Source organism: Scardinius erythrophthalmus (genome assembly GCF_964197995.2).
Source record: "Scardinius erythrophthalmus genome assembly, chromosome: 12".
Lineage (NCBI taxonomy): Eukaryota > Metazoa > Chordata > Actinopteri > Cypriniformes > Leuciscidae > Scardinius > Scardinius erythrophthalmus.
This window is the reverse complement of record NC_138232.1, coordinates 15,928,428-15,955,622: the sequence shown is the minus strand read 5'-3', so window position 1 is coordinate 15,955,622 and position 27,195 is coordinate 15,928,428.

The window sequence follows — 27,195 nt, the reverse complement described above, 5'->3', positions numbered from 1 at the left end:
GTTTATGCAGCTTGACGTGTCCATAGACTCGATAACCTCGACGTGCACAGCTCTCGAACTCATACAGCAGAACATGATCGCCCATCGCTTACTCTCCGCCTGTCCTCCTCTGGTGCGTCTGGCTGTAACGCACCAGGGTCCAAAGACATCAAGCCCCACATATGTAAAGGGAGGGCAGGTTTTGAGGCGTTCAGATGGCAAATCCGCCATACGTTGTTCTTCTAGCTTTCCACGTAACTTGCGACAGGTTATACATTTGTGGAGTATTGAATTGATTAGTGCTTTACCTCCCAAAATCCAGAGTCCTGCTGCCCTGATTGCTCCATCTTTGTGAAGTGCTTTCAGATACGCCACAGCACCTATAGCCTTGGTCGATGCATCCGAGAATACACACAATTCTGTGTGCACTGCTTCAGTGAGTGAAGTTGTGGTGTATGTACGGCAAACATGAAGCTGTTTTAAGTCTTGGAGTGAATCTCTCCAGGCTTCCCATCTGCTTAGCTTGTCTTCTGGGAGAGATGTATCCCAGTCTGACAGTTCAGAGGTAAGTTCTCTGAGAAGAGCTCTTCCCTGGATCGTGACAGGTGCCAGTAAACCCAGGGGATCGAAAATACTGTTGACAGTGGAGAGGACTCCACGACGGGTGAATGGTTTGTTAATGGTCGATGCAGAGTAAGTGAAGGTGTCATTCATGATCTCCCACAGCAGACCTAAACTCCGCTGTGTGGGTGAAGTTTCTCCACTCAGATCCAGGTCCTTAATTACTGGAGCACAATCTTCAGGAGGGAAAGCATCCATGACTGTCTGAGCATTCGAAGCAAACTTGTGTAACCGGATGTTTGACTCAGCTAGTGAGGCCTGTGTTCGTTGAAGCAAATTAATTGCTTCAGCTTCAGATGGTATAGATATCAAGCCATCATCAACATAGAAATGTCTTTCCACAAACCTGACAGTGTCAGCACCATACTCCTGTGCGCCTTCTCTGATAGCTCTTCGCAGTCCGTAAATTGCCACAGAAGGAGATGGCCCATTGCCAAAGACGTGGACCTTCATTCGATAATCAACAATTTCCTGGTTAACATCATTGTCTTTATGCCATAGAAAACGGAGGAAGTTGCGATGGTCTTCATGCACCAAGAAACAGTGGAACATCTGCTGAATGTCCGCTAGGATTGCAACCTTCTCCTTCCGAAAGCGTAGCAGAACGCCCACCAGAGAGTTATTAAGGTCGGGGCCTGTGAGGAGCACGTCGTTGAGAGAAACACCTGAGTATTGAGCACTGGAATCAAAGACCACCCTGATCTGATTGGGTCTTTGTGGATGGTAAACCCCAAATGTTGGAAGATACCAACATTCCTCCTCTTCTCTCAGTGGCGGTGCTACCTCAGCATGTCCATTAGCGAAGATCTTTTCCATAAATGCCACATACTGTTGCTGCATCTCAGGTTTCCTCTTCAGGGTACGTTGCAGGGATGTGAATCGGTTCACTACTTGCTTTTTGTTGTTTGGCAAGGACTGGCGTGATTCTCTAAATGGCAGAGGAGCTACCCAGCTGTTAGCATCATTTCTGTAGACATTTGTGTCCATTATTTTCAGGAAAGCTATGTCTTCCACTGATGGAGCAGGTTTGTTATCATGCTCAGTTCTGTTGAACACTGTCTGTCCCAACATCTTCTCAGTTACTCTGGCAGACATGTTACAGCTTGGCTGCATCTCCTTAACCTGCATGAAGCTTGTGCAGGGTTGAAAGATTGAATGACGACCATTTTCTAGCACATTGGTCTTGAATGTGTTGACTGTTGGCTTATGTACATTACCCAAGCACACTTCTCCTATTACTACCCAGCCCAGGTCCAGTCGTTGGGCAAAGGGGGCGTTGTTTGGTCCATTGACCTGCTGCCTGACCTTGTGTGCCCTGATGACATCTCTTCCGAGTAGCAGCAGTATTTCTGCCTCTGGTTCCAGTTCTGGGATATACTTAGCAATGTGTCGGAGATGAGACTGATGTAGAACTGCACACGGCGTTGGAATTTCAGACCGATTATTCACGATCTCATGACACTCAATGAGTGGTGGAAGAGAGATGAGAACTTTTCCATCCAGTGACTCAATCTGAAATCCTTCTGCTTTCTTGCCAGACGTTTCTTGAGTACCAGAGCAAGTTCTGAGATGATATGAAAATGGTTTGCTCTCCACGTCAAACAGCTCGAAAAACTCTGGTCTGGCTAATGAACGATTGCTCTGGTCATCTAGAATTACATAGGCTTTTATGGCCATGTTCTTGGAACCCTTGGGGTATATCTTTACGAGGCAGATTTTTGAACATGAGCGGCTCCACTGACCTGGACTACAAACTTCTGTACAGCTTGTACTGACACTAGTCGTGTTAAAATGATCTTCTCCCTCCCCGCCGTCCTCTAGTGATGGTGAAGGAGACTTGACTGCTTGAGGCGTTGGACCAGGGTGCATGGCCGCATCATGATATATACTGCCGCATTCAGCGCACTTCACAGAAGACTTGCATTCTTTAGCGAGATGAAAGATTGAAGAGCAGCATTTGAAACATATTCCTTTTTCCTTGAGGAAGGCCTTTCTGTCGTCGAGGAGTTTGTTTCTGAATGTTCGGCATTTTTTCAGAGGGTGTGGTTTATTATGCAATGGACAGGTTTTGTTAGGGTCATCATCGACTACACACACATCTGTTTTGTGCACTGAGATGGGTTTGTTGGTATGGAAACTCTTCACATTAGGTCTATCTGGTTTTGTGGGTGTTGTAGCACTGCTTTGATACATAAAGCTAGGATCGTTTCGCTTCTTTGCCTCAGAGCACAAAAAGTTACAGAAATACTCAAAGGGAGGAAAGTGACCATGATTGTTCTCTTTATACCATGACCCAGAAGTCACCCACTTGCCCTGCAGCCCATATGGAAGTTTCTCTACAATAGGACCAATTCCACGTGAAGTGTCGAGGTATAACAGACCTGTCAGATATCCATCTTCTTTAGCACCTTGGATTTCCATTAACAAGTCTCCGAGCTCACGTAATTTGGTGTAATCTTTTGCAGAAATCCTAGGAAAACTGTCCAACCGCTGAAACAGTGACTTTTCAATAACTTCTGGCGCAGCATAACACTCACCTAATCTGTCCCATGCTTTGTATAAAGCGAGATTGGGATTGCTGACATGTACTGAGCGGATGCGTTTCACTTGTTCGCCAGATTCCTTTCCCAGCCATTTAGTCATGAGGTCCAATTCTTGAGTTGCTGTGAGGTGAACTTCACGAGCTGCACTGGTGAATGAGGAATACCATGACCGGTAATTCTCTGGCTTATCATCAAATTGGTACAGTCCTGAATTAACAAGGTCTCGTCTTGCTAAATACTGTGCCAAAGGCTCTGCATGAGGTGGCGTGCCAGCTGGAGGACTGTATTGAGGAACATATGACTTAACATGTGCGTTCATGATGGGTCCTGTCCTTCTAACTTCTGACTTCATCACACCCACAGACAGATCAGGCAGATTTGATGCAGGTAAGTACATACTTTCAGGTTTCTCAGACTTCGGCTTGTTGATAGACTGCATACGTGAAATATTCTCTGCAGGTGGGCTCCATGTTATGAAACTGTTATGTGTGTCAGTGTTGAATGAAGGAGCGGCAGGTAAGCCTGGTAAGAGTGAAGAGGGAGAATGACTCTGAAGGTTGATTTGAGAATTGACATATTCGCTAACACGTTCAATTTTAACTCTCTCTGATTCAGATCCTCCTCTTTCAACTGCAGCCTGCATTGTGAGTGCAGCATCTTCCAGCACTTGTGCTTCCACTGCGGCCACATCAGCTTCTCGATGTAGCGTTAGCACTTCCAACTCAGTTTCTATTCTTACTGTTTCCAGCTGGTTTTGAGCTTCTCTTGCAGCCTTTTCCACCTTCAGTTTAGCCTCTTTGCTAGCATATGACGCTCTCACTTTGGCAGCATCCGCTCTGGCCCGGGCGTGGGCTACACTTGCAGATGATGTGGATGACTTGCTACTTCTAGTGCTGCTCACAGACGACTTGCTGCTCGTTGCCATCTTGACCACTTTAAACATCAAACGGTGCTTTTTCACTGTAGTGTTCTCGTGCAGTGTGTGGAAACTCTGACTAAACACCAAGTTAAACCGTGCAAATGAAGACAGAGTCGTAGTAATTTTGATGCTTTACTGTCACACTTCCTCATTCACATGTAGTGGTGAAAACTGTAATAAAACAATACAGCAATATTCAGTGTCTATTTCTTGAGTACAACTGTGAATGATAACATGAATATACAATGCTATGCTCAATGTAGCAGCAGTTATACAGGCTATTAGCATTGCTGTGAACTTGTACACAATAGCAAACATCGTTTTGACAATCTTATCAAATATCATCTTTTCAATGAAATCTTTACTAATACATGATCTTTAACATATCTAATATAGCATAAATAGACTTACAGCATTCCCTCTATGATGCTTTAAGGTGGATGCAAATGGATTGTACACCGAGAGCACACCATGTCTGTCTCATTGTTTCCATGCAGTACCAGGAAGGACAAACAGAAAGTGACTTATAGGAAGTGACATCACCACATGACACACAGACTCTAGAGTTAAATTTCTTAAAGGACAACACAATAATAACACAGTGTATTATTACACTGTAATAAAGGTATAATACCACAATGTGTTATTACACTGTAATAAAGGTATAATAGCACAGTGTATTATTATACTGTAATAAAGATATAATAGCACAGTGTATTATTACACTGTAATAAAGGTATAATTTCACAATGTATTATGGCACTGTAAAAAGGTAGAATTACACAATGTATTATGGGACTGTAATAAATGTATAATAAGAATGTATTATTACACTGTAATAAAGGTATAATAACACAATGTATTATTACATTGTAATAAATGTATAATAACACAATGTATTATTACACTGTAATAAAGGTATAATACCACAATGTGTTATTACACTGTAATAAAGGTATAATAGCACAGTGTATTATTACACTGTAATAAAGGTATAATTTCACAATGTATTATTATACTGTAATAAAGGTATAATAACACAATGTATTATTACATTGTAATAAATGTATAATAACACAATGTATTATTACACTGTAATAAAGGTATAATACCGCAATGTGTTATTATACTGTAATAAAGGTATAATAGCACAGTGTATTATTACACTGTAATAAAGGTATAATTTCACAATGTATTATGGCACTACAAAAAGGTAGAATCACACAATGTATTATGGGACTGTAATAAATGTAAAATAAGAATGTATTATTACACTGTAATAAAGATATAATAAGACAGTGTATTATTACACTGTAATAAAGGTATAATAAGACAATGTACTATTACATTGTAATAAATGTATAATAACACAATGTATTATTACATTGTAATAAATGTATAATAACACAATGTATTATTACACTGTAATAAAGGTATAATTTCACTATGTACTATGGCACTGTAAAAAAGTAGAATCACACAATGTATTATGGGACTGTAATAAATGTAAAATAAGAATGTATTATTACACTGTAATAAATGTATAATAACACAATGTATTATTACATTGTAATAAAGGTATAATACCACAATGTGTTATTAAACTGTAATAAAGGTATAATTTCACAATGTATTATGGCACTGTAAAAAGGTAGAATTACACAATGTGTTATGGGACTGTAATAAATGTATAATAAGAATGTATTATTACACTGTAATAAAGGTATAATTTCACAATGTATTATTACATTGTAATAAATGTATAATAACAATGTATTATGGGACTGTAATAAATGTATAATAAGAATGTATTATTACACTGTAATAAAGGTATAATTTCACAATGTATTATTATACTGTAATAAAGGTATAATAACACAATGTATCATTACATTGTAATAAATGTATAATAACACAATGTATTATTACACTGTAATAAAGGTATAATACCATAATGTGTTATTATACTCTAATAAAGGTATAATAGCACAGTGTATTATTACACTGTAATAAAGGTATAATTTCACAATGTATTATGGCACTGTAAAAAGGTAGAATCACACAATGTATTATGGGACTGTAATAAATGTATAATAAGAATGTATTATTACACTGTAATAAAGATATAATAAGACAGTGTACTATTACACTGTAATAAAGGTATAATAAGACAATGTATTATTACATTGTAATAAATGTATAATAACACAATGTATTATCACATTGTAATAAATGTATAATAACACAATGTATTATTACACTGTAATAAAGGTATAATACCACAATGTGTTATTACACTGTAATAAAGGTATAATTTCACTATGTACTATGGCACTGTAAAAAAGTAGAATCACACAATGTATTATGGGACTGTAATAAATGTAAAATAAGAATGTATTATTACACTGTAATAAAGGTATAATAACACAATGTATTATTACATTGTAATAAATGTATAATAACACAATGTATTATTACATTATAATAAATGTAAAATAACACAATGTATTATTACATTGTAATAAATGTATAATAACACAATGTATTATTACACTGTAATAAAGGTATAATTTCACAATGTATTATGGCACTGTAAAAAGGTAGAATTACACAATGTATTATGGGACTGCAATAAATGTATAATAAGAATGTATTATTACACTGTAATAAATGTATAATAACACAGTGTATTATTACACTGTAATAAAGGTATAATAAGACAATCTATCATTACTCTGTAATAAAGGTATAATACCACAATGTGTTATTACACTGTAATAAAGGTATAATAGCACAGTGTATTATTACACTGTAATAAAGGTATAATTTCACTATGTATTATGGCACTGTAAAAAAAGTAGAATCACACAATGTATTATGGGACTGTAATGTAAAATAAGAATGTATTATTACACTGTAATAAAGGTATAATAACACAATGTATTATTACATTGTAATAAATGTATAATAACACAATGTATTATTACATTGTAATAAATGTATAATAACACAATGTATTATTACATTGTAATAAAGTTATAATACCACAATGTGTTATTACACTGTAATAAAGGTATAATACCACAATGTGTTATTACACTGTAATAAAGGTATAATAGCACAGTGTATTATTACACTGTAATAAAGGTATAATTTCACAATGTATTATGGCACTGTAAAAAGGTAGAATTACACAATGTATTATGGGACTGTAATAAATGTATAATAAGACTGTATTATTACACTGTAATAAAGGTATAATTTCACAATGTATTATTATACTGTAATAAAGGTATAATAACACAATGTATTATTACATTGTAATAAATTTATAATAACACAATGTATTATTACACTGTAATAAAGGTATAATACCACAATGTGTTATTACACTGTAATAAAGGTATAATACCACAATGTGTTATTACACTGTAATAAAGGTATAATACCACAATGTGTTATTACACTGTAATAAAGGTATAATACCACAATGTGTTATTACACTGTAATAAAGGTATAATACCACAATGTGTTATTACATTGTAATAAAGGTATAATACCACAATGTGTTATTACACTGTAATAAAGGTATAATACCACAATGTGTTATTACACTGTAATAAAGGTATAATACCACAATGTGTTATTACACTGTAATAAAGGTATAATACCACAATGTGTTATTACACTGTAATAAAGGTATAATAGCACAGTGTATTATTACACTGTAATAAAGGTATAATTTCACAATGTATTATGGCACTGTAAAAAGGTAGAATCACACAATGTATTATGGGACTGTAATAAATGTATAATAAGAATGTATTATTACACTGTAATAAAGATATAATAACACAGTGTATTATTACACTGTAATAAAGGTATAATACCACAATGTATTATGGCACTGTAAAAAGGTAGAATTACACAATGTATTATGGGACTGTAATGTATAATAAGAATGTATTATTACACTGTAATAAAGGTATAATTTCACAATGTATTATTATACTGTAATAAAGGTATAATAACACAATTTATTATTATACTGTAATAAAGGTATAATACCACAATGTGTTATTACACTGTAATAAAGGTATAATAGCATAGTGTATTATTACACTGTAATAAAGGTATAATTTCACTATGTGTTATGGCACTGTAAAAAGGTATAATTACACAATGTATTATGGGACTGCAATAAATGTATAATAAGAATGTATTATTACACTGTAATAAAGGTATAACACAGTGTATTATTATACTGTAATAAAGGTATAATTTCACTATGTGTTATGGCACTGTAAAAAGGTATAATTACACAATGTATTATGGGACTGTAATAAATGTATAATAAGAATGTATTATTACACTGTAATAAAGGTATAATAACACAATGTATTATTACATTGTAATAAATGTATAATAACACAATGTATTATTACATTGTAATAAATGTATAATAACACAATGTATTATTACATTGTAATAAATGTATAATAACACAATGTATTATTACACTGTAATAAAGGTATAATACCACAATGTGTTATTACACTGTAATAAAGGTATAATAGCACAGTGTATTATTACACTGTAATAAAGGTATAATTTCACAATGTATTTTGGCACTGTAAAAAGGTAGAATTACACAATGTATTATGGGACTGTAATAAATGTATAATAAGAATGTATTATTACACTGTAATAAAGGTATAATTTCACAATGTATTATTATACTGTAATAAAGGTATAATAAGACAATGTATCATTACACTGTAATAAAGGTATAATACCACAATGTGTTATTACACTGTAATAAAGGTATAATACCACAATGTGTTATTACACAGTAATAAAGGTATAATACCACAATGTGTTATTACATTGTAATAAATATATAATAACAATGTATTATTACACTGTAATAAAGGTATACTACACAATGTGTTATTACATTGTAATAAATATATAATAACAATGTATTATTACACTGTAATAAAGGTATACTACACAATGTATTATTATACTTTAATAAAGGTATAATTACACAATGTATTATACTGTAATAAAGGTATAATACCACAATGTGTTATTACACTGTAATAAAGGTATAATTTCACAATGTATTATGGCACTGTAAAAAGGTAGAATTACACAATGTATTATGGGACTGTAATATATGTATAATAAGAATGTATTATTACACTGTAATAAAGGTATAATAACACAATATATTATTACATTGTAATAAATGTATAAAAAGAATGTATTATTACACTGTAATAAAGGTATAATAACACAATGTATTATTACACTGTAATAAAGGTATTATAAGACAATGTATTATTACACTGTAATAAAGGTATAATAGCACAATGTATCATTACACTGTAATAAAGGTATAATACCACAATGTATTATTACACTGAAATATAAGACAATGTATTATTACACTGTAATAAAAGTATAATAACACAGTGTATATTACACTGTAATAAAGGTATAATAAGACAATGTATCATTACACTGTAATAAAGGTATAATACCACAATGTGTTATTACACTGTAATAAATGTATAATAGCACTATGTATTATTACATTGTAATAAAGGTGTAATAACACAATGTATTATTACATTGTAATAAATTTATAATAACACAATGTATTATTACACTGTAATAAAGGTATAGTACCACAATGTGTTATTACACTGTAATAAAGGTATAATAGCACAGTGTATTATTACACTGTAATAAAGGTATAATTTCACAATGTATTATGGCACTGTAAAAAGGTAGAATTACACAATGTATTATGGGACTGTAATAAATGTATAATAAGAATGTATTATTACACTGTAATGAAGGTATAATAGCAGAGTGTATTATTACACTGTAATAAAGGTATAATTACACAATGTATTATTATACTGTAATAAAGGTATAATAACACAATGTATTATTACATTGTAATAAATGTATAATAACAGAATGTATTATTACACTGTAATAAAGGTATTATAAGACAATGTATTATTACACTGTAATAAAGGTATAATAACACAGTGTATTATTACACTGTAATAAAGGTATAATAAGACAATGTATCATGACACTGTAATAAAGGTATAATACCACAATGTGTTATTACACTGTAATAAAGGTGTAATTTCACAATGTATTATTACACTGTAATAAAGACATAATAAGACAATGTATCATTACACTGTAATAAAGGTATAATACCACAATGTGTTATTACACTGTAATAAAGGTATAATTTCACAATGTATTATGGCACTGTAAAAAGGTCGAATTACACAATGTATTATTACATTGTAATAAATGTATAATAACACAATGTATTATTACACTGTAATAAAGGTATAATAGCACAATGTATCATGACACTGTAATAAAGGTATAATACCACAATGTGTTATTACACTGTAATAAAGGTGTAATTTCACAATGTATTATTATACTGTAATAAAGGTATAATAACACAATGTATTACATTGTAATAAATGTATAATAACAGAATGTATTATTACACTGTAATAAAGGTATTATAAGACAATGTATTATTACACTGTAATAAAGGTATAATAACACAGTGTATTATTACACTGTAATAAAGGTATAATAAGACAATGTATCATGACACTGTAATAAAGGTGTAATTTCACAATGTATTATTACACTGTAATAAAGACATAATAAGACAATGTATCATTACACTGTAATAAAGGTATAATACCACAATATGTTATTACACTGTAATAAATGTATAATAGCTCAGTGTATTATTACATTGTAATAAATGTATAATAACACAATGTATTATTACACTGTAATAAAGGTATAATACCACAATGTGTTATTACACTGTAATAAAGGTATAATAGCACAGTGTATTATTACACTGTAATAAAGGTATAATTTCACAATGTATTATGGCACTGTAAAAAGGTAGAATTACACAATGTATTATGGGACTGTAATAAATGTATAATAAGAATGTATTATTACACTGTAATAAAGGTATAATAGCACAGTGTATTATTACACTGTAATAAAGGTATAATTACACAATGTATTATTACAATGTGATAAATGTATAATAGCACAATGTATTCTTACATTGTAATGTATAATTACACAATGTATTATTACACTGTAATAAAGATATAATAAGACAATGTATCATTACACTGTACTAAAGGTATAATACCACAATGTGTTATTACACTGTAATAAAGGTATAATAGCACAGTGTATTATTACATTGTAATGTATAATTGCACAATGTATTATTACATTGTAATAAAGGTATAATTTCACAATGTATTATTATACTGTAATAAAGGTATAATAACACAATGTATTATTACATTGTAATACATGTATAATAACACAATGTATTATTACACTGTAATAAAGGTATTATAAGACTATGTATTATTACACTGTAATAAATGTATAATAAGACAATGTATCATGACACTGTAATAAAGGTATAATACCACAATGTGTTATTACACTGTAGTAAAGGTGTAATTTCACAATGTATTACTACACTGTAATAAAGGTATAATTTCACAATGTATTATGGCACTGTAAAAAGGTAGAATTACACAATGTATTATGGGACTGTAATAAATGTATAATAAGAATGTATTATTACACTGTAATAAAGGTATAATACCACAATGTATTATTACATTGTAATAAATGTATAATAACAATGTATTATTACACTGTAATAAAGGTATTATAAGACAATGTATTATTACACTGTAATAAAGGTATAATAACACAGTGTATTATTACACTGTAATAAAGGTATAATAAGACAATGTATCATTACACTGTAATAAAGATATAATACCACAATGTGTTATTACACTGTAATAAAGGTATAATAGCACAGTGTATTATTACACTGTAATAAAGGTATAATTTCACAATGTATTATGGCACTGTAAAAAGGTAGAATTACACAATGTATTATGGGACTGTAATAAATGTATAATAAGAATGTATTATTACACTGTAATAAAGGTATAATTACACAATGTATTATTACACTGTGATAAATGTATAATAGCACAATGTATTTCATTGTCATAAAGGTATAATAGCATAATGTATTCTTACATTGTAATGTATAATTACACAATGTATTATTACATTGTAATAAAGGTATAATTTCACAATGTATTATTATACTGTAATAAAGGTATAATAACACAATGTATTATTACATTGTAATAAATGTATAATAACACAATTTATTATTACACTGTAATAAAGGTATTATAAGACAATGTATATGTTATTACACTGTAATAAATGTATAATAAGACAATGTATCATTACACTGTAATAAAGTTATAATACCACAATATGTTATTACACTGTAATAAATGTATAATAACACAATGTATTATTACACTGTAATAAAGGTATAATACCACAATGTGTTATTACACTGTAATAAATGTATAATAGCACAGTGTATTATTACACTGTAATAAAGGTATAATTTCACAATGTATTATGGCACTGTAAAAAGGTAGAATTACACAATGTATTATGGGACTGTAATAAATGTATAATAAGAATGTATTATTACACTGTAATAAAGGTATAATTACACAATGTATTATTACACTGTGATAAATGTATAATAGCACAATGTATTTCATTGTCATAAAGGTATAATAGCACAGTGTATTATTACACTGTAATAAATGTATAATAAGAATGTATTATTACACTGTAATAAAGATATAATAACACAGTGTATTATTACACTGTAATAAAGGTATAATACCACAATGTGTTATTACACTGTAATAAAGGTATAATAGCACAGTGTATTATTACACTGTAATAAAGGTATAATTTCACAATGTATTATGGCACTGTAAAAAGGTAGAATTACACAATGTATTATGGGACTGTAATAAATGTATAATAAGAATGTATTATTACACTGTAATAAAGGTATAATAGCACAGTGTATTATTACACTGTAATAAAGGTATAATTACACAATGTATTATTACACTGTGATAAATGTATAATAGCACAATGTATTTCATTGTCATAAAGGTATAATAGCACAATGTATTCTTACATTGTAATGTATAATTACACAATGTATTATTACATTGTAATAAAGGTATAATTTCACAATGTATTATTATACTGTAATAAAGGTATAATAACACAATGTATTATTACATTGTAATAAATGTATAATAACACAATGTATTATTACACTGTAATAAAGGTATTATAAGACAATGTATTATTACACTGTAATAAAGGTATAATAACACAGTGTATATTACACTGTAATAAAGGTATAATAAGACAATGTATCATTACACTGTAATAAAGTTATAATACCACAATGTGTTATTACACTGTAATAAATGTATAATAGCACAGTGTATTATTACATTGTAATAAAGGTATAATAACACAATGTATTATTACATTGTAATAAATGTATAATAACACAATGGATTATTACACTGTAATAAAGGTATTATAAGACAATGTATTATTACACTGTAATAAAGGTATAATAACACAGTGTATATTACACTTTAATAAAGGTATAATAACACAATGTATTATTACATTGTAATAAATGTATAATAACACAATGTATTATTACACTGTAATAAAGGTATTATAAGACAATGTATTATTACACTGTAATAAAGGTATAATAACACAGTGTATTATTACACTGTAATAAAGGTATAATAAGACAATGTATCATTACACTGTAATAAAGGTATAATACCACAATGTGTTATTACACTGTAATAAAGGTATAATAGCACAGTGTATTATTACACTGTAATAAAGGTATAATTACACAATGTATTATTACAGTGTGATAAATGTATAATAGCACAATGTATTTCATTGTCATAAAGGTATAATAGCACAATGTATTCTTACATTGTAATGTATAATTACACAATGTATTATTACATTGTAATAAAGGTATAATTTCACAATGTATTATTATACTGTAATAAAGGTATAATAACACAATGTATTATTACATTGTAATAAATATATAATAACACAATGTATTATTACACTGTAATAAAGGTAATGTAAGACAATGTATTATTTCACTGTAATAAAGGTATAATAAGACAATGTATCATTACACTGTAATAAAGTTATAATACCACAATGTGTTATTACACTGTAATAAATGTATAATAGCACAGTGTATTATTACATTGTAATAAATGTATAATAACACAATGTATTATTACATTGTAATAAATGTATAATAACACAATGTATTATTACATTGTAATAAATGTATAATAACACAGTGTATTATTACACTGTAATAAATGTATAATAAGACAATGTACCATGACACTGTAATAAAGGTATAATACCACAATGTGTTATTACACTGTAATAAAGGTGTAATTTCACAATGTATTATTACACTGTAATAAAGATATAATAAGACAATGTATCATTACACTGTACTAAAGGTATAATACCACAATGTGTTATTACACTGTAATAAAGGTATAATAGCACAGTGTATTATTACATTGTAATGTATAATTGCACAATGTATTATTACATTGTAATAAAGGTATAATTTCACAATGTATTATTATACTGTAAAAAGGTATAATAACACAATGTATTATTACATTGTAATAAATGTATAATAACACAATGTATTATTACACTGTAATAAAGGTATTATAAGACAATGTATTATTACACTGTAATAAAGGTATAATAACACAGTGTATTATTACACTGTAATAAATGTATAATAAGACAATGTATCATGACACTGTAATAAAGGTATAATACCACAATGTGTTATTACACTGCAATAAAGGTGTAATTTCACAATGTATTATTACACTGTAATAAAGATATAATAAGACAATGTATCATTACACTGTACTAAAGGCATAATACCACAATGTGTTATTACACTGTAATAAAGGTATAATAGCACAGTGTATTATTACACTGTAATAAAGGTATAATTTCACAATGTATTATGGCACTGTAAAAAGGTAGAATTACACAATGTATTATGGGACTGTAATAAATGTATAATAAGAATGTATTATTACACTGTAATAAAGGTATAATACCACAATGTATTATTACATTGTAATAAATGTATAATAACAATGTATTATTACACTGTAATAAAGGTATAATTACACGATGTATTATTATACTGTAATAAAGGTTTAATAACACAATGTATTATTACATTGTAATAAATGTATAATAACACAATGTATTATTACACTGTAATAAAGGTATTATAAGACAATGTATTATTACACTGTAATAAAGGTATAATAACACAGTGTATTATTACACTGCAATAAATATATAATACCACAATGTGTTATTACACTGTAATAAAGGTATAATTACTCAATGTATTATTACACTGTGATAAATGTATAATAGCACAATGCATTTCATTGTCATAAAGGTATAATTGCACAATGTATTCTTACAGTGTAATGTATAATTACACAATGTATTATTACATTGTAATAAAGGTATAATTTCACAATGTATTATTATACTGTAATAAAGGTATAATAACACAATGTATTATTACATTGTAATAAATGTATAATAACACAATGTATTATTACACTGTAATAAAGGTATTATAAGACAATGTATTATTACACTGTAATAAAGGTATAATAACACAGTGTATTATTACACTGTAATAAATGTATAATAAGACAATGTATCATGACACTGTAATAAAGGTATAATACCACAATGTGTTATTACACTGTAATAAATGTATAATAGCACAGTATATTATTACATTGTAATAAATGTATAATAACACAATGTATTATTACATTGTAATAAATTTATAATAACACAATGTATTATTACATTGTAATAAATGTATAATAACACAATGTATTATTACACTGTAATAAAGGTATTATAAGACAATGTATTATTACACTGTAATAAAGGTATAATAACACAGTGTATTATTACACTGTAATAAATGTATAATAAGACAATGTATCATGACACTGTAATAAAGGTATAATACCACAATGTGTTATTACACTGTAATAAAGGTGTAATTTCACAATGTATTATTACATTGTAATAAAGATATAATAAGACAATATATCATTACACTGTACTAAAGGTATAATACCACAATGTGTTATTACACTGTAATAAAGGTATAATAGCACAGTGTATTATTACACTGTAATAAAGGTATAATTTCACAATGTATTATGGCACTGTAATAAATGTATAATAAGAATGTATTATTACACTGTAATAAAGGTATAACACCACAATGTATTATTACATTGTAATAAATGTATAATAACAATGTATTATTACACTGTAATAAAGGTATAATTACACAATGTATTATTATACTGTAATAAAGGTATACTACACAATGTATTATTATACTGTAATAAAGGTTTAATAACACAATGTATTATTACATTGTAATAAATGTATAATAACACAATGTATTATTACACTGTAATAAAGGTATTATAAGACAATGTATTATTACACTGTAATAAAGGTATAATAACACAGTGTATTATTACACTGTAATAAATGTATAATACCACAATGTGTTATTACACTGTAATAAAGGTATAATAGCACAGTGTATTATTACACTGTAATAAAGGTATAATTACACAATGTATTATTACACTGTAATAAAGGTATAATAACACAATGTATTATTACATTGTAATAAATGTATAATAACACAATGTATTATTACACTGTAATAAAGGTATTATAAGACAATGTATTATTACACTGTAATAAAGGTATAATAACACAGTGTATATTATACTTTAATTAAGGTATAATAACACAATGTATTATTACATTGTAATAAATGTATAATAACACAATGTATTATTACACTGTAATAAAGGTATTATAAGACAATGTATTATTACACTGTAATAAAGGTATAATAACACAGTGTATTATTACACTGTAATAAAGTTATAATAAGACAATGTATCATTACACTGTAATAAAGGTATAATACCACAATGTGTTATTACACTGTAATGAAGGTATAATAGCACAGTGTATTATTACACTGTAATAAACGTATAATTTCACAATGTATTATGGCACTGTAAAAAGGTAGAATTACACAATGTATTATGGGACTGTAATAAATGTATAATAAGAATGTATTATTACACTGTAATAAAGGTATAATAGCACAGTGTATTATTACACTGTAATAAAGGTATAATTACACAATGTATTATTATACTGTAATAAAGGTATAATAACACAATGTATTATTACACTGTGATAAATGTATAATAGCACAATGTATTTCATTGTCATAAAGGTAGAATAGCACAATGTATTATTACATTGTAATAAATGTATAAATACACAATGTATTATTACATTGTAATAAAGGTATAATTTTACAATGTATTATTACACTGTAATAAAGGTATAATAACACAATGTATTATTACATTGTAATAAATGTATAATAACACAATGCATTATTACACTGTAATAAAGGTATTATAAGACAATGTATTATTTCACTGTAATAAAGGTATAATAACACAGTGTATATTACACTTTAATAAAGGTATAATAACACAATGTATTATTACATTGTAATAAATGTATAATAACACAATGTATTATTACACTGTAATAAAGGTATTATAAGACAATGTATTATTACACTGTAATAAAGGTATAATAACACAGTGTATTATTACACTGTAATAAAGGTATAATAAGACAATGTATCATTACACTGTAATAAAGGTATAATACCACAATGTGTTATTACACTGTAATAAAGGTATAATAGCACAGTCAAGGCCGTAACCAGGGTTTGAAAATTAGTGAGGTCCGAGGTGAGGTGCAGGGCCGGATTAAGAATTCAGAGGCCCCTGGGCACAATCAATGTCTTGTAGGCCCCCCCTTAGGCAGGCCTAATGTATAGTTTGTCCAAGGACATTTTAATTTTGCATTAAGAGTTTTAGTTTACTGACTTAAAAGGAACTTTGTTGTACTATGCTGGAGTAAAGTTCATAAATGATAGATCTTTCCCATATAGGATTTTGTAAAACTATGTTGGGTAAACCTCTGTCCCTCTAGGGGGGTTCGGGGGCATGCTCCCCCGCAAGAAAATTTTGTACATTTTAAGGTTAAATGCATCAATCTGGTGCTCTTTGAGAGCTCAAAATTAAGAGCTTCAACGGGCTTCAACCCATGAACTGTGCACAAATAAAAAACATTGACTTGTACCTGGACATTAAAGGGGGCTCAAACATATTTTTTAGTTATGATATGGAGTTTCAGTCTACATTACATTATAACTGGTGTTTTAGTATGCCAAACAATTAGTATAATAATATAATAATGATTTCTATAATTATTCCTATGACATAAAATCCATATAGCCTAATAAATGAAAATGAATATTTCAAAAGTATATTTTACATTACACTATAGGAAAATTACAATACTTTTGTCCTAATGTCTTCACTTGCAAGAAATAAACCCTTTGATCGCGTGAGCAAAGTGCGCACTTTTCTTTAAATCACGCAGCACAAACATAATGCCTATATAGGATACTTAAAGTCTTGTGCTGTTTTATAAAGCACAAAACCATATCACGGTTTCGATATTAGTTCGTTGGCAAAATATAACGCTAGAGACCTTTATGTTAGGCTATACATTTTACATCTCATGTGTATTGGGAAAAGGGAGAAGAGGGAGAAGAGCGAGTTCGGCAAAAGGCGGATTCGAACTCGAGTCGAACGCGTCAAAAGCTACTTAGTTTCAAGCACCTCACGCACGCCCAACGACCCGTGCAACTGTAGCTATTTAGTTGTGGGTGCCTTTTTTGCTAAAAAGACAGGCACTTAGTGCAAATTATACGCGCCATTATCGGAAATGTAAAAGAAAAAAAAGTTTATTGGCACTTTTTGGTCATTTCATGACTTTCAAATTGACATCAACTACGATGCTGTTGCATCATGCTTGTAGTTTCTTTTGCGCTTTATTTATAAATTATAATAAAGTGACATAAAGCGCTCTGCCGCATTTTTTACAGTCTATGCTCACAACACGCTCTCAAGCCCCGTTCACTGATCTACCTTCTCGCAGCGACATAAATTGCAAACACACATATGACGCGGTTTAAACGGCTAATTAATCATTCAGAGAGCTTGAAATTTTATTTTTGAATATAAAAAAATGACCGAGGTCCGGACCTCGGTGACCTCATAGCTGGCTACGGCCATGAGCACAGTGTATTATTACACTGTAATAAACGTATAATTTCACAATGTATTATGGCACTGTAAAAAGGTAGAATTACACAATGTATTATGGGACTGTAATAAATGTATAATAAGAATGTATTATTACACTGTAATAAAGGTATAATAGCACAGTGTATTATTACACTGTAATAAAGGTATAATTACACAATGTATTATTACACTGTGATAAATGTATAATAGCACAATGTATTTCATTGTCATAAAGGTATAATAGCACAATGTATTATTACATTGTAATAAAGGTATAATTTCACAATGTATTATTATACTGTAATAAAGGTATAATAACAAAATGTATTATTACATTGTAATAAATATATAATAACACAATGTATTATTACACTGTAATAAAGGTATTATAAGACAATGTATTATTTCACTGTAATAAAGGTATAATAACACAGTGTATATTACACTGTAATAAAGGTATAATAAGACAATGTATCATTACACTGTAATAAAGTTATAATACCACAATGTGTTATTACACTGTAATAAATGTATAATAGCACAGTGTATTATTACATTGTAATAAATGTATAATAACACAATGTATTATTACATTGTAATAAATGTATAATAACACAATGTATTATTACATTGTAATAAATGTATAATAACACAGTGTATTATTACACTGCAATAAATGTATAATAAGACAATGTATCATGACACTGTAATAACGGTATAATACCACAATGTGTTATTACACTGTAATAAAGGTGTAATTTCACAATGTATTATTACACTGTAATAAAGATATAATAAGACAATGTATCATGACACTGTACTAAAGGTATAATACCACAATGTGTTATTACACTGTAATAAAGGTATAATAGCACAGTGTATTATTCCATTGTAATGTATAATTGCACAATGTATTATTACATTGTAATAAAGGTATAATTTCACAATGTATTATTATACTGTAATAAAGGTATAATAACACAATGTATTATTACATTGTAATAAATGTATAATAACACAATGTATTATTACACTGTAATAAAGGTATTATAAGACAATGTATTATTACACTGTAATAAAGGTATAATAACACAGTGTATTATTACACTGTAATAAATGTATAATAAGACAATGTATCATGACACTGTAATAAAGGTATAATACCACAATGTGTTATTACACTGTAATAAAGGTGTAATTTCACAATGTTTTATTACACTGTAATAAAGATATAATAAGAAAATGTATCATTACACTGTACTAAAGGTGTAATACCACAATGTGTTATTACACTGTAATAAAGGTATAATAGCACAGTGTATTATTACACTGTAATAAAGGTATAATTTCACAATGTATTATGGCACTGTAAAAAGGTAGAATTACACAATGTATTATGGGACTGTAATAAATGTATACTAAGAATGTATTATTACACTGTAATAAAGGTATAATACCACAATGTATTATTACATTGTAATAAATGTATAATAACAATGTATTATTACACTGTAATAAAGGTATAATTACACGATGTATTATTATACTGTAATAAAGGTTTAATAACACAATGTATTATTACATTGTAATAAATGTATAATAACACAATGTATTATTACACTGCAATAAAGGTATAATAACACAGTGTATTATTACACTGCAATAAATGTATAATACCACAATGTGTTATTACACTGTAATAAAGGTATAATAGCACAGTGTATTATTACACTGTAATAAAGGTATAATTACACAATGTATTATTACACTGTGATAAATGTATAATAGCACAATGCATTTCATTGTCATGAAGGTATAATAGCACAATGTATTCTTACAGTGTAATGTATAATTACACAATGTATTATTACATTGTAATAAAGGTATAATTTCACAATGTATTATTATACTGTAATAAAGGTATAATAACACAATGTATTATTACATTGTAATAAATGTATAATAACACAATGTATTATTACACTGTAATAAAGGTATTATAAGACAATGTATTATTACACTGTAATAAAGGTATAATAACACAGTGTATATTACACTGTAATAAAGGTATAATAAGACAATGTATCATTACACTGTAATAAAGTTATAATACCACAATGTGTTATTACACTGTAATAAATGTATAATAGCACAGTGTATTATTACATTGTAATAAATGTATAATAACACAATGTATTATTACATTGTAATAAATGTATAATAACACAATGTATTATTACATTGTAATAAATGTATAATAACACAATGTATTATTACACTGTAATAAAGGTATTATAAGACAATGTATTATTACACTGTAATAAAGGTATAATAACACAGTGTATTATTACACTGTAATAAAGGTATAATTTCACAATGTATTATGGCACTGTAAAAAGGTAGAATTACACAATGTATTATGGGACTGTAATAAATGTATAATAAGAATGTATTATTACACTGTAATAAAGGTGTAATTTCACAATGTATTATTACAATGTAATAAAGATATAATAAGACAACATATCATTACACTGTACTAAAGGTATAATACCACAATGTGTTATTACACTGTAATAAAGGTATAATAGCAGAGTGTATTATTACACTGTAATAAAGGTATAATTTCACAATGTATTATGGCACTGTAAAAAGGTAGAATTACACAATGTATTATGGGACTGTAATAAATGTATAATAAGAATGTATTATTACACTGAAATAAAGGTATAATAGCACAGTGTATTATTACACTGTAATAAAGGTATAATAACACAATGTATTATTACACTGTGATAAATGTATAATAGCACAATGTATTTCATTGTCATAAAGGTAGAATAGCACAATGTATTATTACATTGTAATAAATGTATAAATACACAATGTATTATTACATTGTAATAAAGGTATAATTTTACAATGTATTATTACACTGTAATAAAGGTATAATAACACAATGTATTATTACATTGTAATAAATGTATAATAACACAATGCATTATTACACTGTAATAAAGGTATTATAAGACAATGTATTATTTCACTGTAATAAAGGTATAATAACACAGTGTATTATTACACTGTAATAAAGGTATAATTTCACAATGTATTATGGCACTGTAAAAAGGTAGAATTACACAATGTATTATGGGACTGTAATAAATGTATAATAAGAATGTATTATTACACTGTAATAAAGGTGTAATTTCACAATGTATTATTACAATGTAATAAAGATATAATAAGACAACATATCATTACACTGTACTAAAGGTATAATACCACAATGTGTTATTACACTGTAATAAAGGTATAATAGCAGAGTGTATTATTACACTGTAATAAAGGTATAATTTCACAATGTATTATGGCACTGTAAAAAGGTAGAATTACACAATGTATTATGGGACTGTAATAAATGTATAATAAGAATGTATTATTACACTGAAATAAAGGTATAATAGCACAGTGTATTATTACACTGTAATAAAGGTATAATAACACAATGTATTATTACACTGTGATAAATGTATAATAGCACAATGTATTTCATTGTCATAAAGGTAGAATAGCACAATGTATTATTACATTGTAATAAATGTATAAATACACAATGTATTATTACATTGTAATAAAGGTATAATTTTACAATGTATTATTACACTGTAATAAAGGTATAATAACACAATGTATTATTACATTGTAATAAATGTATAATAACACAATGCATTATTACACTGTAATAAAGGTATTATAAGACAATGTATTATTTCACTGTAATAAAGGTATAATAACACAGTGTATATTACACTTTAATAAAGGTATAATAACACAATGTATTATTACATTGTAATAAATGTATAATAACACAATGTATTATTACACTGTAATAAAGGTATTATAAGACAATGTATTATTACACTGTAATAAAGGTATAATAACACAGTGTATTATTACACTGTAATAAAGGTATAATAAGACAATGTATCATTACACTGTAATAAAGGTATAATACCACAATGTGTTATTACACTGTAATAAAGGTATAATAGCACAGTGTATTATTACACTGTAATAAACGTATAATTTCACAATGTATTATGGCACTGTAAAAAGGTAGAATTACACAATGTATTATGGGACTGTAATAAATGTATAATAAGAATGTATTATTACACTGTAATAAAGGTATAATAGCACAGTGTATTATTACATTGTAATAAATGTATAATAACACAATGTATTATTACATTGTAATAAATGTATAATAACACAATGTATTATTACACTGTAATAAAGGTATAATACCACAATGTGTTATTACACTGTAATAAAGGTATAATAGCCCAGTGTATTATTACACTGTAAAAAGGTAGAATTACACAATGTATTATGGGACTGTAATAAATGTATAATAAGAATGTATTATTACACTGTAATAAAGGTATAATTTCACAATGTATTATGTAAGGGAAATTTTACATTTAGACATGTGTTTGACTCTTAGATGTGTTTTTACTATTAGAAGTGTTCATTTTACTTAGATGTGTTCTTTACTTATAGATGTGAACCTTTTACTCATGTGTATCACTTGTATTAACATTTAACACTTATAGATGTGTTCTTTTACTCTTAGATGTGTATCACTGGTTTTGACATAAGACATTTAACATTGAACATGTATTTGTACTCGTGAAGGAGTTAAAGAAATATAATCATATAAGCTAAAAATACATTATTGAAGATATGTAACCAAGTTTTTAGAAATGCATAAGTGAAGACAAGCTTGCGGGAACAAAATGTTCTGGGTTAGAAGACTAAGTAACAAAGAGACAATGTGCACTTCAAGTGACCTATTGTACTTGAAGTGTGAAAAGCATGTGCGTAGATTTGAGCAGCTTCGATCAAAATAGCGATAGGCAGAATGTGTGAAAACCAAGTAGCTTAAAAACAGGAACTTTTGCAGACGTAGGTATTGTGCTGTCTAGATAAATTTATGTGAGACAGGGGGGGTCTTGAACCAAGATGTTTCCTTTTAAGGTAAACAAGACTGGATGCAACGGACCCAGGATGTGTTAAGGGTATATAATGATGCCAACTGGAAGTAGCTTTGCTCTTCTCATGACAGACATTCTCTGTATGTGAACTGCCAATTTCTTGCAAGAAATAAAAGATCTTGATACTTTGACTTTTCAAAGGTTTTTGTATTTGTCTCCTTCCTCCTCACTTTTCGAATAGAATTATTTCCACAACAAATGGCGACGAGGATGATGGGATAACCGTGAACCAACCGATCGCCGTGATAGAGGGACAATTGAATTGATCATCCCGAGAGACCAGCTCTGCGGCTCAAAATCCTCAAGTTTAAGGAGAGAGAATTGTTCTACTCATCACGACGAACGGAGGTGAACGTACTCCCAGAACTGAACTCACGAGGTCATCAAAAGACGGTGAGAGAAAATTATTTACGTGGTAAATAAGATATAAGAAAATTATTTGCGTATTGAATATTTTTCCTAAAAGGGTCAGGAGTTTTGGAATAAGCTTGAAAGTAACTTCCAAAAGGATTTGAGAATAAGCCTGAAAGTAATAGTCTCAAATGCCAGGTGTTAATTGTTTTCCCAGAAGGGCCAGAGTTTGAGAAAGAGGGTTTCTCAAGCGTCCAAACAAGGGGCTGTTCGAAATAAGCCTGATAGTAATTTTCGGACATTTTAAGAAAGCACTTGTTTGGGAAAAAGACCTAACATCGACGGATGTGGGCATTTTGAAAGTCCTAAATTGACGAATTTAGGCAGGCGTGGTGGCCACGCTGGGGGGAAGAATTAACACAGTAAATAAAGTAACGTGGTGACCACGTGAGAGAAAAGATTCAAATACGCAAATATAAATACTGTAGATAAACCCAATGGGTAATGAAAATTCGAAAAGCGTGGAGGAACAGGTTAATTTCTCTAAGGGCTCATATAAAGCAATGGATAAAATAATGGGAACCTGGTATCATGCTTTTGTGCCGTTTTTGATAAGTCAATATGGGTTTAACGGGGGTTTAAGTGTGTCACATTTGACTCAAACCAAAATAAATTGGGCGACTCATATTGTAAAAAAGAAGGACAAAGAGCAATATGATAAATGTGGTGAAATCATAGTAAAATGGTTGGATGAAGCAACACGCAGACAACAAAAACAAGTCTGTCGGGCTATCGCACCATTGTACTCTGATGAGGAAAGACAGGAGGCTTCAAAGAAAGCACTATTGAATCTTAAAAATGACTGTAGTGCTATTGCTGACTCTTCTTCTCCCTTTTTCGGTCACTACGCGAGAATGACGGTGGAGGACGAGGGATATCCGGCTCGACATCCACCACCTGCTCTCTTTCCTGCCCCGGGGGATGTTGCTCAAGTTGCGGGAGAGGTGCAAGCCAGCGCACCAACTGCACCGCCGCCCGAATACACTCCAACAGAGGAAGGAAGAAGTGACGCATCGACAACGCGCTCTGGTGCACTGTTCAGAGAAGCCAAGCAGCAGAAATGCAACAAAGACTTAGAAGACCTGCTAAGCACAAACATGAGAAAATTGACTTTGCACTCACGAAGGCAGCAAAAAAGAAAAGCTGATCAAGATTTGACCAGAGCCACGTTAAGGCGGCAACAGACCCTGCGAAACCAACGTTATCAGACTGATGATTCAGAGACAGAGATAAAGAGTGAAAGCGACGATGACGACGAAAGTCTCCAGAATTTTCAGGCACCGATGCTCGAAGTGGCGGGACCAAATGGATCGGTTCTGGTGATGCGACCATGGACCCAAGAGGAACTGAAGCAAGCTTCTGAACACCTGCCAAACATCGAAGCAGGTGGGGCAAAACTGGGGGCTGATTTAGCTCTTTTCTGCAGAGAATTCAGACCGACTCTCGGTGAACTGTGGAGACTACTGATTTTGAGATATGGAGCAGTGCAGATGGCTAAAATGTCTGAGCACTGGCCAGAAGATGCCCGAATGATACATGTCGACTACAACCATCAGACAAACGGTGACTATAAAATTAAAGTCGAGGGAATCATCAACGCTTTACAGAAAGTATTTCCACGCACGATGGACATTAACCAAGTTCGTCAATGCATTCAAGGGAAAGATGAAACCACTGAAGCATATTTTCTTCGGCTGAAAGAGTGCTTTGATCGCCATGGTGGTATTGAAAAAAGACCACCACCAACAGGCCAGAATGCAGAAGCTATGGGGTCTGATCCTTATGATGACTATTTGAGAACTTTGTTCATGGATGGAATGGACAGAGAAATTTCAAAAGAAATTGAAAGAAGCTGTGTTGGATGGCAACTGGCCTCCACAGTTGAAATCAGACGACATGCAAAACATCACGAAACAATCATCAAGAAGCAGAAAACAGCCAAAATCACCAAACAAGACAAAGATCTTACTCTAGCTCTGATAGCGCTGCATAACAACAATCTCAAGCAAAACCACTATCTACGCAACCAAAGTAGTAGTGGGGGAAAAGGCAGAGGACGAGGTCGTGGAAAAGATAGACATTTTACACAAAACCAGCAGCGTCCAGATCGGGACACTTGCTTTATCTGCGGACAAAAGGGACATTGGCGTGACACTTGCCCGCAAGCGGCGTTCAACACGGGGCAGGCAGACTGAGAGGAGGGGGGTGCGAGCAACGGGTTTCCTGACTCTCCATCAGATAAGTATCATTCTCCTTTCGTTTCTGACTCTGCT